Below are 13,977 nucleotides of genomic sequence, written 5' to 3' on the forward strand. Positions count from 1 at the left end.
CTTTAGTGCCTTTTTAAAGTCAAAAATCGTATTAAAAGAATAATTTGCATTTTAAAAGGCATCCTCCTTTTTATTTAACAATTCGCAAAAAGTTTATGCTTGCGAAAAAGATTTTATATTACAGCTTAAAAAGAAAATTCTACATAATCCGCTGAAATTTCTTTGTGTTCGTAAAATTTAAAAGAAATCGATCGACACAGGTAATAATCTTGGTAGTCGTTTATTTTTCTCATCGTTGCGTTCAAATCAATGTGGTATTGCGGAGGTTTGTGTTTGTCGTTTCTTTGTCATCGAATCGAATAATCGTCTGAGTGAAATACTGTTGCCGGCAACGACGTGCTCCTGAAAAAAAAGTGTAAAACCTTACATAACATACAAACCAACGATTTTTTTAGCACATAAACAAACTGTTGTCTTGATCATGTCCCAAACCTAAAAATTTCTTAAAAAATGACATCATAGTTTATGATTTCAAATGCATTAAAAAAGAGGATTATTTGGTGGAATTGTCTGAAAATTTATTTTTTCGCTTGTCCGCTAAATTTAAGTTTCTCAACCATTCACCAAATTAAATTCTGTATTTTTCGCTCATCCACCAAGCCAAGTTAAATTCTCGCCAAAATTGATTCCTACCTTCTTTATTTTATTCTGTATTTTAGATCTATTTAATCCAATCTCTTATAACGTAAAATTCGCACACGTTTTTACTTTTCAACCTTTGTCTTCGTTCAAATCTTTGTGCTAATAATCCTTATAGCTGGAGCTTCCAACGCAGCTGGTTTATTTCTTTTTAGATCAAAGAACGAAGTAGATGATTTATTCGAACAATTCACAAGTTTGCCATTAGACGATGATGAACAGAATGAAATCATATATGATCTGAGAAAAATAAACTCTGGAAGACCGGAAGGTAAGAAAAATTATTTTCAACTCCAGTTTAGCTGTTATTGAGGAAGATTGGCTTACATATTTTTTTTTAAGAAGCAACTCAAATCTTCGGTCAGGGGTTGCTTAGTATTTATCTCATAAAGAAAATATGTAACACGTACTGGAGACTTAAGAACGGTTTAAACAATTGGGGAGTTTTTTTTACATTTAAAAAAAAATAAGGGAGAAGCTTTTTGCTACTGTTAAAATTGAATCCACCATGACTTTCATAAATGAAATATGAATTGAGTTTCCTGGCTTAGTATTTTTTATTGATATATCTGATTAATTATACTACTATTTTTTTTACCAGGTGACTTTGGTATATTCTGGAAAAAATTGGATAGTTTAATGGAAGACTATTACAAAGCTGCTTTTTATAAGCATAATGCTTATAAGCCTGAGCCTCATTTTTATGTTCTTCACTATTAATTTACAGGTTTGGAAGGAAAAAAGGAAGAAAAAGGCTACTATTTACCCAGAAAAAGTTGTTTCCCCCCTTGGGTGATCAGCAAAATCCTTTTCCTCCACCTAAGATTGTCCCTGGCTCCAACAAAAATTCTTTCTCCCCCCATAATTGATCTTTGCTCCAAAATCCATTCCCCCCTGAATCACGGGGGAGGACACTATGCATAGTAAGGCTCACGAAATTTTACCCCTTGCTTATAAAAAACGTGTAATTTCTTTTCATTAGCTTTTTTCCAAAATTCAGAATAAATTCAGAATAAAAGTGAAAACTATTTTTCTGTTCATTTTTGACACTTATAAAATCTAATTTAATCCAGTTTGGAACAGGTCAAGGAAAGATTGAAAGAACAAGATTTGTTGTCTGAACCCATCCCAAGTGAATCACTGGTTCGTTGTCAGTTTTTGCCATTGCATATTGGAAGAAGATCAGCACTGCGTTATAAAGGAAGATTTGAAATCAAACTGAAAATTCAACGACAGAACGAAATTTCACCAAGATGCGCATTACGTAAATGCATATTTCATGTAAGTTGTTGGCATTATACTATCTTAAAAAATGATGTTATAGTTGATTAATATTCTCCTGATTTCGATATACATTGACAGGAAGGATATTAGTTTTTTTTCAGTTAAAGGAGACTAAATAACTATTTGCTTTGATTTCCTCTTTATAATGCTTTTTACAGCTTTTTGCTCCAGTAAAAATGATTTTCATCAATTCTTTTACAGAAATATCAAATCTTGGTGTGTTGATAACAATCCTTGGACATGTATGGTTTTTCAGGACGACAAAGCTAAGATACCTATCGGCTCACCCGGCACTCCTGAGGCTGCAACAAGCCATATGTGAAAGGCCTTAACAACAAAGAATACGACACTAGAGGCTTCTGACCACAGCTACCATTGCTGCAACTTGACACCATCAGTCAACCTCATTTGCGGCATTCCTGATAGTCCCAGTGAGTCATTCTATGGAGGACAAATTTATGTTGGTCTGAAGGATTCGGTGTTTCAAGGGTCTGATCCAATTAGACATGTAATTGAATTAATTGGAAACCTTCCGAGCCAGTATACCAACTCACCTATTCCGCCCTACTTAGTCTTGTTTACCGATGGTGGATCCGATCATAATATTACTTTTTTGTACGTGCAGTGTGCCTTGTTGGCATTATTCAAGATCCTCGACTAAAATGTCTTAAATGCTGGGAGATGCGCGCCTAACCAAACCTACATAAATCTTGCCGAGAGATATATGTCTCTCTTAATCCTGGGTTTGCAAGGCTTAGCAACCGAGAGAGACCACGTAGGAGATTTCGAAGAGATTATCCAGCCATGTTCATCCATCAAGGCACTTCGAGCCAAATCTCAACAACAAATCTACCTGGAAAGTTTGAATGCAACAATCAAGACAATTTCTTCCACATTCAGCCAGCTGGAATTGAAGAAAAAGCCAGTCAAATTGTTCGAGCCGAATCGAGAGGTTATGTCTGAGGTTATCAAGGCAATTAATTCGGTAAGGTCACTACTACCCAGGGTAGTAAAATATCAAAATAACTATTTCTCAGCTTTTTTCGTAAAATCGGTCCGAAAAGCAACCAAAAAATGGGTGGTCTCTATGTCAAACTGTCCCGAAAAATTTTACTACCAGGGTAGTAAAATACTTCTTCCAAGAATCTGGGTCTTGGTATTTGAAAATTCGTAAAAATCCTTTACTACTCACATATGTCTGAGATTTTACTACCGACCCCCTGTATCTGTGTGAACATATGTCCCAAAACTTTGGGGCAGCCTGGAGACTTTAAAATGGTCTGATTTGGCTGAAATTTGGCACACTTCTTCCTTGGGTGAATATCCGGGGGTGTTTTCTTTTTCATTTTTCAAAGAAATTAATATTCGGAGCCTGATACCAGTTTTTCACACCTGCTACAGTTTGGCCTCCGAATAGTTGGAAAAACATGGAAGTAGAACCCATTGCTTTGCACAGGTTCGACTATGTCAATTTCATCCAAAATACAGTTACTAGTATTGATGTTCAAAGCTGAAAGTTAAACTCTTGATTTCTTTTCACAGATAGAACCATAGATCGATTCTGACGAGAAGATCCCCCACGCAATGGCTAAACGGAAGGATTTTCCTCAACTACAAACATATCTTAGTAAACACATGACCCAAGGTTTATATCTACTTCAATATCGTAAGTGCGATGATCCTTTATGCTGCCAACGGAAGATTCAACATCTCCCTCCAAAAATACCAGCCCCTATCTTGAATGCTGATGGGACCAGGTATCTCAAATTCAGTGAAACGTACGGAAAAATTCCAACGTCGGAAAAAGATTATCCGTCTTTGAGTGCTACATCTAAGATCGCGAAATCGAGGCCAAGGTATCGATTACTGGCCAATAGAGTGGTTGCGACTTTATTTAGTCACCAATGTGGCAAAGCACGATGTGTGTTCAGCCTCGATGGGAAGATTTCTACAAAGGGAGAGCGCGAGATTGAAGACGTAATTTTCACCTGTGGGATGGCTTTAACAAGTGGTTCAGTTTACACAGCGACTGGATTAACTTGTCGATCAAATATCGAAAACGCCTATTATCCGTCTCATCCCTCGAAAACAAATCTGATTTGCTATTATTGTGGCGGAGACCACATCTTGACGACAAGCTACAACCAAAAGAAGAAGCTTTTCAGGACGGTGTACCCTCTTTGCAGTATTTGCAGTCCCTCTGGGAAAAAGAAATTTGGGCTGTACCATTGAACAACAAGCGAAAAGCAACTGCCGCATCCGACAAGGCTGCACAGTCAAATCAAGATCGCAACAAGTCTACAGCTACACCATTAAATCAAACCATCAACAAGTCTACTGCATCAAACCAAAAGGAGAACGAGGCTACACTGTCAAATAGAAACAAAGACAAATCAAAGGTCAATCTGTTTACATCTCGATTCTCGTACACCAAAAAAGCTTCAATTCGCAAAAGTCCCGCCAACAAATCCAAGACAAAAAGTACCATTGTCAACAGTGTTAACAAAGAAGCAGTCCCTGTAGATAACGCCAGCAATGGGACGACCCCAATCCAAAACGTCAATAAGGAATCGACCCAAAACAACAGCGTCAACAAAGAAGCCCTTGTCAACACCGTCAACAATGAAACGACCCCGATCAACATCGTCAACAATGAAACGACTCCAATCAGCATCAACGTCAACAATGAAACGTCCCCGATCAACATCGTCAACAATGAAACGACTCCAATCAGCATCAACGTAAACAATGAAACGTCCCTGATCAACATCGTCAACAATGAAACGTCCCCGATCAACATCGTCAACAATGAAACGTCCCCGATCAACATCGTCAACAATGAAACGTCCCCGATCAACATCGTCAACAATGAAACGCCACCGATCGACAACGTGAACAATGAAACGTCCCCGATTAACATCGTCAACAATCAAACGTTCCCGATCAACATCGTCAACAATCAAACATCCCCGATCAACATCGTCAACAATGAAACGTCCCCGATCGACAACGTCAATAATGAAACGACCCCTACCGACAACGTTAACACAGCGCCCAGTAGATCAACGAGGAGGAATTTTGGACAGAAAAGACCCACGTCTAAGGAGGATGGCGTCGAATTTGAAATATCTGAATCGAGACCCTGCAGTCCCAAAAAGCCTAGTACAATAAGGGCGTGGTTAAAAGACCCAAACAAGCTGTGTGCGTTGTGCTATGAAAAATATCCCCGACACAAAAGTCAGGTAATGCTTATTGGGTTGATTGTGATGTCTGTTTGAAATGGGCACATAGGTTGTGTGCTACTAAAGGGCCATGGCTAAATGTGTATCGTAACAATTGGCTATGTAACGAGCACAAAGGTGCAAGCGGGTAAAAACTTACATTGTTCTTTGGTCATAAGTTGTTTTCTTTCATTTATGTAATTTCACAAGTTTGATATTTTGTTTTAGAGCTCTTATGAACTTTTGAAGCCATGTTTTTGGAATTTTATTTTTGTTTTTCGAATGTTTGTTTCGAGTTGAGCTGTTAAAGGAAAGAAATTAAAGTACCAAAGATATAGAAGAAACAATTTATTACTCTGGTCGAGTCAATTAGATATTACACATATTTAGGCTATGTTTTTAGGTTATATCGATATTTTTGTAGCATAGAATATCTTTGTCTCAAGTATTTAACTAATAGTGAGATGTTCATATCGCTAATACATGTTTTTTTTTAAGCAAGTGTATGCCCCTTGGTCAGGCTCGTGTATGCTTAAGTTCTCAAAGCATCCAAGCATAGTTTATGCTTATTATATGCTTAAGAATTATGCTTATGATTCACCCCGAGCCTAGTTTTTTAATGAAATTTCAGAAATTTTGTAAAAAATTTGTTCAGTTTTTGGGAGCAATTGAATGTAGCTAGCCGTGAAATGTCTTATTTTTTACTTGACCTCTACCAAACCAGATAAAAATGAAACAAAAACAGATAAAAATGACCACTTGAAAAATATTTTAGGCTGACATATATGCTCATGTTATGCTTAGGAATTCTGCAAATCTGAGCCTTGATATGCTTAAAAGCGTTATGCTTATAAAAAAAAAACATGTACCGTAAGGGAACTAGTTTTCTGTGGGAATAGATTGTCTGAGAAACTGAAAAATGCCGAATTCTGCTCAGCGGGGGTTCTTATTCCAAGTTTAAAGCAATTTTTCTGGCTCAAAAATCCCCTTTCTTCAATTTTAGGGGCTAAAACTCGAAAAAAAGTCAAAATTTCCTGAAATTTTCACGTTTTTGACTTTTCGTAAATTGGACCTTTGCAAAATATTAAATATTTCATAAAAAAGTGATTTTGGCCAGGAGCAAACCCTTCAAAATGGTCCGAAACATGCTTTAAGACGAATTTTAGAGGTTTTCAGGTAATTTTGGATCCCCCGCAGAGCAGAAATCAGCATTTTTCAGTTTTTCAGACAATCCTTCAAGAAATATTTGAGACAAAGGGAAGTTCCCGGTGTAATTTTGAAGACCACAATTGATTTTTAAACGCCTTACAGTTGGAAAGTAGAGTTTTAACTCTGAGTTTTAACATGAGACTTAAGACTTAGGAGCTTAGGATCTCAGGAATTAAAAGCTCAAATTTGCTCGAATGAGGCTTGGAATATAGCCTAGAAGCCACCAAACCCCTCTAAAATCAAAATATTCAATGGAAGAAAGTGGAAGTGCTAAAATAGCAATTCTCGCCCGAACTTTAAATTCTGAAAAACGTTAAAATACACTAAAACCTCAATATATTTCGAGGGAGATTGCAGCTTCAAATCCAAAGGACTTTTAGTGCGTTCGGCTACAGTTTAACCGGCGTGCGATGCCGGGTACCCGCTAGTGTAAATTATTTAGCCGTTGTTTTTCGTATTTGAAAATATTTGCGGGAACCAAATTTTGCGGTTTGGGACTAAATCTGCAAAAACCGCAAAGTTTAGTTCTCGCAAAAATTAGTTCCCTTGAGGTATATAATTTTCTTTCCAAAGACTTGTGTGTTATTTTTTTAAGAAAAACCTAAAATTTCTGACGTTAAAATATTACACGAAAACTGAGGTCCTACTATCAACTTAATGAATCTAAATGAAATTTGGACATGTTTTCTTCCTCATTAAGTAGCAAAACTTGTGCTACCTCTCTGGGTACCCTTAGACAGGTCCTTTACATTGCTTTTTAACGAGAGTTCCATCGTGCTTCTACCTTAAGGGAAGTAATTTTACGCTTTCAAGGGTCTACTGCAAAAATTTATAGTTCCGTGAAATGCAAATTTTAGTAGAAATTCTTCAAAACCCCTAGGAAAATGAAAGATATTAGGCAAAAACTGGGTGTCTACCGCGAAAATTAATTCCTCAAAAAGCGCCTATTTCGTACTAACGCACCGCGAAAATTAGTTCCCTTAAAGTATTTCGTTTGAGATTTATAGTCCAAAAGTTTCAACTGTATCAAAAGTGTTTTTTTCCCAGGTATACCACGCCTCCACGTATAATAAATTTAGGTCAGGGAGTCTAGGTTCCTAATGATAAGAAAGAAGGTATTTCAATTTAAAATTGAGGTATATTTCATTGTCACAGTATATAAAGTATAGACCTAAACTGATCACGCCAAATCCACGTCATCGAGTACCTAAAAAAAGAATATTAAGTATTTCGTTAATGAAATAAAAATTCTAACTACTATTTGTCCCACACACCTATGGCGGGTATCTCTTTGACAGGCCGTTCTTCAGGAACTCTTTTAGATCATCAGTGGGCGGAGATTTTATGTTTTAACGCCCATTTCATAAATCCCGCCCGACTCTCAGGGATATCCTTTCCAACAAAAATGTTTTTACCCCCGACCAAACAATTTTTTACGAACGGCCTTAAAATTATTTGTTCACGTCGAAATTTCTTCTCTTTGCGAAAACGGAACAGTCGTTCCGCGACCTCTTTTATGTTGTTTTCATTTCATTATTATTATGCTAAAACCGGCTAGTTCGAAACGCAGGTTCAGGTTTCAGGTTTCAGGTTACAGGTTCAGGTTTCAGGTTGCAGGTTAAATCTTTTTTATGGAAATTTCAAAAATAAAATATCCCAACGTGTAGAGTGGAGCTTTGCGGTTTCGACAATATATAAATTATTCTATAATTGTTAGTAGTCATTGAATTATCATACAAAGTAAAATGTCTGTTTTTATTTTGAAACACGTTCAATTTACTGACTTAATATTCATTTTACAGACCGGTGTTTCTAATCCGAAGTTCACGCACTGTGGATCCCCTGATCGAATCCGATCCGGTTCGGGTCAAAGTCCCAATTTTTGACCAGGTTTTGATATTTTATGTTTTCTTGGTGTAGATTCCAAAAAAAGTGGTCCGAAGTACTGAAAAGTTCATGGTAAGGGAAGGGGGGGGGTCAGAACTCGTACCAGACCCTGGTGGGATGGAAAGCAGTGAGACGTTTCTACAGCTCGTGAACCACTTGTTACTGACGTAAACCTTCAGCCAAGTCTAAAAAAATACTCTGAGGGGTCCCTATTGAACTCTGGGCCAAGCCAAGCTAGCGAAGGAATGACATCGCTGAGAATTAACATCGTCGTACGGCTTGAAGTTGGCCCAGTGGTACAAGGTGTAGGGTTCACGCACTAGGGGTCCCCGGATCGAACCGAGTTGAGGTCACCTTTAAAAATTTTATCCAGGTTTCGCAATTTCATGTTTTTTTGTGTGTAGATTCCGAAAAAATAGGTCCCAAGTCCTGAAAAGTTGACGGAAGGGCGCTACGGGACCGTAAAGGACCCGTACGGGACAGTAATAAATGACCCCTCTCCCCCAGCGCCGGACTGGGTAAGTCTCACGACTTGAAACTTTCTGGAGACGTCAAGTGATTGAAGGGGGAAAGCATGCCAAATTTCATCACTCCACTGTCACCGGTCGCCGGGCTACGGGCCGCGCAAGGTACGCTGCAGGACGTCCCCGTACGAACGATTGCCGGGCCGTACGTACGGCGTTTTTAGCCGGTCAATTTTTCTCTTTTATCACCCACAAGAGGTATACCAGAAATATATACAGAAGAAAACCATATACATGTTAGAAAAAAAAACTTTTAACATACACAGAAAAGAGAAAAATAATTAAGAATTTTTTTTATCTAGTCTGCAAACTTCAAGTCGAAATGATATATCTGGTCTGGCAATTATTCCGTTTTAACCTGTAACCTGAAACCTGAACCTGTAACCTGAAACCTGAACCTGCGTTTCGAACTAGCCGTGCTAAAACATTTTGAGGATTTGTCATTTAATTTAAAGGGAACGACGCATGGTATATTTATGAAATGCTGATCTAGCATTGGCACAAACATCCATACAGAGGAGTATTTAGGAGTGCTGGGTCATAACAAAAGCCAATAGTGACTTTATTTCAAAAAATATATTCAAAAAAGTGAAAATTTCGAAACGACGGTATGTGCCGCGCAAAATTTGCTTTTCAAAATCGTACCCTTACAGTGCAGTTCAAAATGGCTGCACAGAAACAAACCCTTACAGTGCATTTTGGGATGTTGAAAAACCCCACCCTTAAGCGCGGCACATGACGTAGGCCAGATCATACGAGTGCCCCCCCCCCGGGTTAAGTCAATCAGCTTTTGGGCTGACATCAGCATGTATTTCAGAGTATACCATGGAAGTGCCACCAAATCCGACCCCTACTATAAGTATGGCGCTATAGCCGTTAAACAATTTTTTTTTAGTTTGAAAATTGTGAATGTCTCGTTTGAACTTAGGGGCCGTCGACAAACGACTTTCCTTTTTTTTAACGGCCTGAGGCCGTTAAGGTTCAGACCCCCTCCCCCCCCTACGTCTTAGCGGCCAGAAAATTTTTCAAAAGTAAATACTTTCACTGGTCCATGGTTGCCATGTTCTTTCGATTCGTAATCCTCAAAGTTCTTCTTTTCGCACGGAAAAAACATGTGGTTTTGAGCCGTGACCTTTCAATTTTGAAACTCCAAGCCCCGCAGCAAGTCAGGGCGGGATGGGTGGAGCAAGGAGTCAACTGAGGCGGAGGGAAAAATTGCCCACTTTCGTCACGTGACCAGTCATTTTTCTCGTCGAAGCATTAATTGGTGACCGGGAATAAGGTGAATGTCGTGTGGTTGCTTTGGTCTTAGCCTTTCTTCACATGTTTCTACTTTTTGGACTGATGAAATTTGTAAGTGAGACTTTCCTTTTTTTTAAAACTTTTTTAACGGCATTGCAGTGACCCCCTCCCACCCCTTACGGCCAGAAGCCGTTAAAAAAAAGGAAAATCGTTTGTCGACGGCCCCTTACCTTACTAGAAAGTTAAGTGGTTGGTAGCGCTCTACTTGATTGCAGGATGTGTGAATTAGCGACTCACACTAGTAAATTTGGTTAAAGAAGTTCATGAAAAGCATTTGAAAAAATCAAGTCAAAGTTGTCAACAGTGATTCCATCCTAAGGTATTGACATCCATAGTTCCAAATTCAAGACATCTGTGCTTAAATTCGTCATTTCTTTCTTCTCTTTCAGTCGTACGACCACTCGGATACGGCACGCCGAACCGAGTTCTAGGCCAACTTTTCAAACTTTTCAATAGTGCGTTTTTCTTTCCTAATCTTCTCTTCTATGTGGGGGGCATCCGAGGGTCTGAAATCCCGTTAAGAATCCCGGTCCCGTCAGAAAAAAGTTGAAACTTATTGAATCATTTGACGTCACTAAAGGCATGTGACTAAGCCTACCGAAATTAATCTATGTACGGTTCAGAATGATGTTTATTCTGTCGCAAGTAAATATAGATGAACTCTAAAAACCATTCTTATGAAATAATTAGAGGCATTGAAGGCGTTAAAATACTTTGACGATCGAGGAAAAATGGAAAAAGTTTGAAAAAGATGATATATAAATATGTTAAATACGATAAAATATCTAGAAAAATATGACGTCGGAAAAATAAATCTAAAAATTGGTTTAAAATAATTTAAGATATATAAACGATTGTTGATTTTTATAGCCCTCCAAAATCGTGACTATGTCGACCAACTAAAAAAAGAATCTGAGAATCGAGTGTGGTAATATTTTCATTTGCATTTTCCCCAACCACAAGTGAGTCGAGATCATCTGTAATGTCATCAATTTCGTCATCGCTTGCCATGTCATACTCACCGTCCCTTTCTTCTTCATACTCGATCTCTATTTTCTCATGGTCTATCCTGTATCCACTTTTGGGTCTTGCCTAATCATTTCATATGGTTTGGTTTTATTTGCCATTTCAATCATTGCAGCATCTGAGCTGTGTAAATAATGTGGAAGGGCACCAGTTTTACACATGGTCGTCTCCTGACGAACAGTTCGCTGAGGAACAGCCCTCCCATAAGTAGAAGCCCATTATTGAAGATCTTCTTCTTTCACCTTTCAATTTTATTTGGCTGAATCTTTTTGGGGAGCAAGGGTATGGTTTCTTGAAAATACATTGTATTTTCGACAGGAGGATCACAACGACAACGCCTATCATTTTTTTAAAGTAACGAAAAACGAAAAATCCTGGAGAAAATCTTGAAGCTTTTCTTTTTCAATGCCAACTAAAAATACTGTAATGATCAGAATTATTTTGTAATGTTAGTAGTAACGAGATTAACAAACTGAACACATTCAAAATCAGGATTTCAAAAATTCAATACTTGAAACTTACACATCTAGCACAAGAAAAAAAGCTAAAAAATGATAATTTAAAGATTCTGAAATATAATTTTCAAAATCTTCTTGCTTTTTGCTTGATGTTGATTTTTATGTTAGAAATCTCACGTTGTCTGACAACGCCAAAATGAATGATTTTCCGTCGGGCACGAGAAGAGAAAACGGCTGATTGGGGTCTACTCAGAGTTTTGACAAGTTTTGACAGCTCAAAGTTGTGAATTTGATGTTTTCACGTTCTCGTTGTCGTACTCGTTGTGATTGCGGAAAGTGCCTAATGAAACCATGACAACCGTTTAACCCTATTCGAACAAGGGGGGGGGCTCTTTCTGTTCGTAGGTCAAACTATTGGTAATAGCTCCTGAAATAAAAGAGCTTTTGCCTTGAAATTTTCTGTAAATTCCTAACTTTTATTTAGCTTCAAAATAAAAAAAAATTTGACACCTAAAAATTTTCACACCTTGAGCATGATGACATTTCTGACAGTAAGGTGTCACAAAAATTGACACTTTTCCAATACAAATTTATTTTTAATGTCAAATATATCGTTTAAACCGTAATTTATCAAATATTTAGCATAAAATAAGCATTTTAAACTCAGGCAACTTTTTTCTAAAGCTTTTGTTAAAATACAATAGCTGTTTATTAGAACAAAGGAAATTTCCGGTTTTTGCTCACTTTGGGCATGATGAGTGACGTCATCAAAAAAATTTTTTGTCAAAAGTTACCTTACTTGACAAGGATCTTGTGTGCCAAATTCTATCCAAAAAGACCAACTAGATCAAAAGTTAAGGGGTGGTACAGAAAAGCCCCCCCCTAGTTCTGAACCGCCCCTAAAAGCCTAGGTTGAATAGGGTTAAGGATTTCGAATCCGAATAGAATATGATCAAAGGCCATAAAATATAATAAAATAAAAATCAATAAAAATCAACAGTGGATAAAATACCTTAAAATGTTCGTAATCCTTCTGAGACAGACAATCATAAGCTTTCAGCAATCAGCTATGATTGTTGTTCCAGGTAAAATATACTGTTCAATGATATGGATGAGGGTCCTCTTATCCCTCTAATATCTTTAAATCTAAAATATTACGTTTGGAATTCATCATTATCTCTTTTTGGTATATGCTGAATGTCTCAATAATCCATTAACTTCACTTCAGATATAAAAGAAAAAACTGGTTGTACAACTTTAACTTTTCTGTCTTTACGATTTTAAAAGTTCATTCATTATGGCCTCTGGAAATAATTTTGATAAAATTGTACTCACATTAGGGCTTCATCTTCAAAATAGAAATGAGGTGGATTATTATCATCCCAGTAATCAATTGCTTCATATATATCTTCCGGTGATTTTGGATTGAGTGTTTGTGACTCATTAATGGCGTTATCACATTCTTCGGGAAATGGTCTCAAAGATGATGGCACATAAATAAGAAATCTATCGATCAATCCATCACCATTGTCGACGAGGCTAAATATTTTTGTCAAGTTAGAAACTTGTGTAGGGCCTGAACAAATTGGTAAAATGAATAAATTACTTTTGAAAATAGTAGAAGAATACTTAATACTGAAAATACTGAAAATCAGGCTTAGAATGCAAGAGTGGTTGTAATGGGCAAGCATTCTAACGAATATTCTTTTGTTGATGATTGAAGCCTCTCTGAAATACGTCACAGAAAAATCATCTATATGATTGGGGAATACATAGATAACATATTTTTTATTATTTTAACTGGCATTTTGTAGTCGCAAGCACGCAATGATTAGTTAGTAAGACCAAAGATACAAAAACTGCAGTTTTCTTCTATTACACTGGTTTGTTCTGTAGCGTATGCTTTTCTCCAGAAAATAATTTGCACAAGACTTGCGCGTTTCCATCGGAATTATTTTGATAAGATAGCTGCTTATTTCTGAGTTAATGATAAAGCCTTGGTTGTGCACTGACAATGTAAAAACAAGTTCAAACCAGGTATGTTTTCAGGGCATCATTCACTGCGTATTTGAACGCTGGAGATTTGGCAGAGGTCGGTGGACCAACAGCTATCAAAAATAAATCAAAATTGATTCTACGAGTTTCTGCTAGTTCAATACAAGATTTATTGACAGAGCACATGTATGAAATAGTCGTCAAGAAGGACAAGAAGAAATATAATATATTTGTTCTAACGGCAGTCGATTTAACACAAATGAAATTCAACAAATTTTGAGAAAGGATTGTTTCTCATTTGATATCTGATCGAATAAAGCGCTGCAATAGGTGGGGGGCGTACGAGGGTTGCCAACACCGAAATACCGACAGATTTTTCTTAAATCACCGTAATACCGACAAAATTTTCCTAAAACACCGACACCGACGTCT

This window comes from Clytia hemisphaerica, unplaced genomic scaffold, assembly GCF_902728285.1.
Source record: "Clytia hemisphaerica strain Z4C2 unplaced genomic scaffold, Clytia hemisphaerica genome assembly, whole genome shotgun sequence".
Taxonomy (NCBI): Eukaryota; Metazoa; Cnidaria; class Hydrozoa; order Leptothecata; family Clytiidae; genus Clytia; species Clytia hemisphaerica.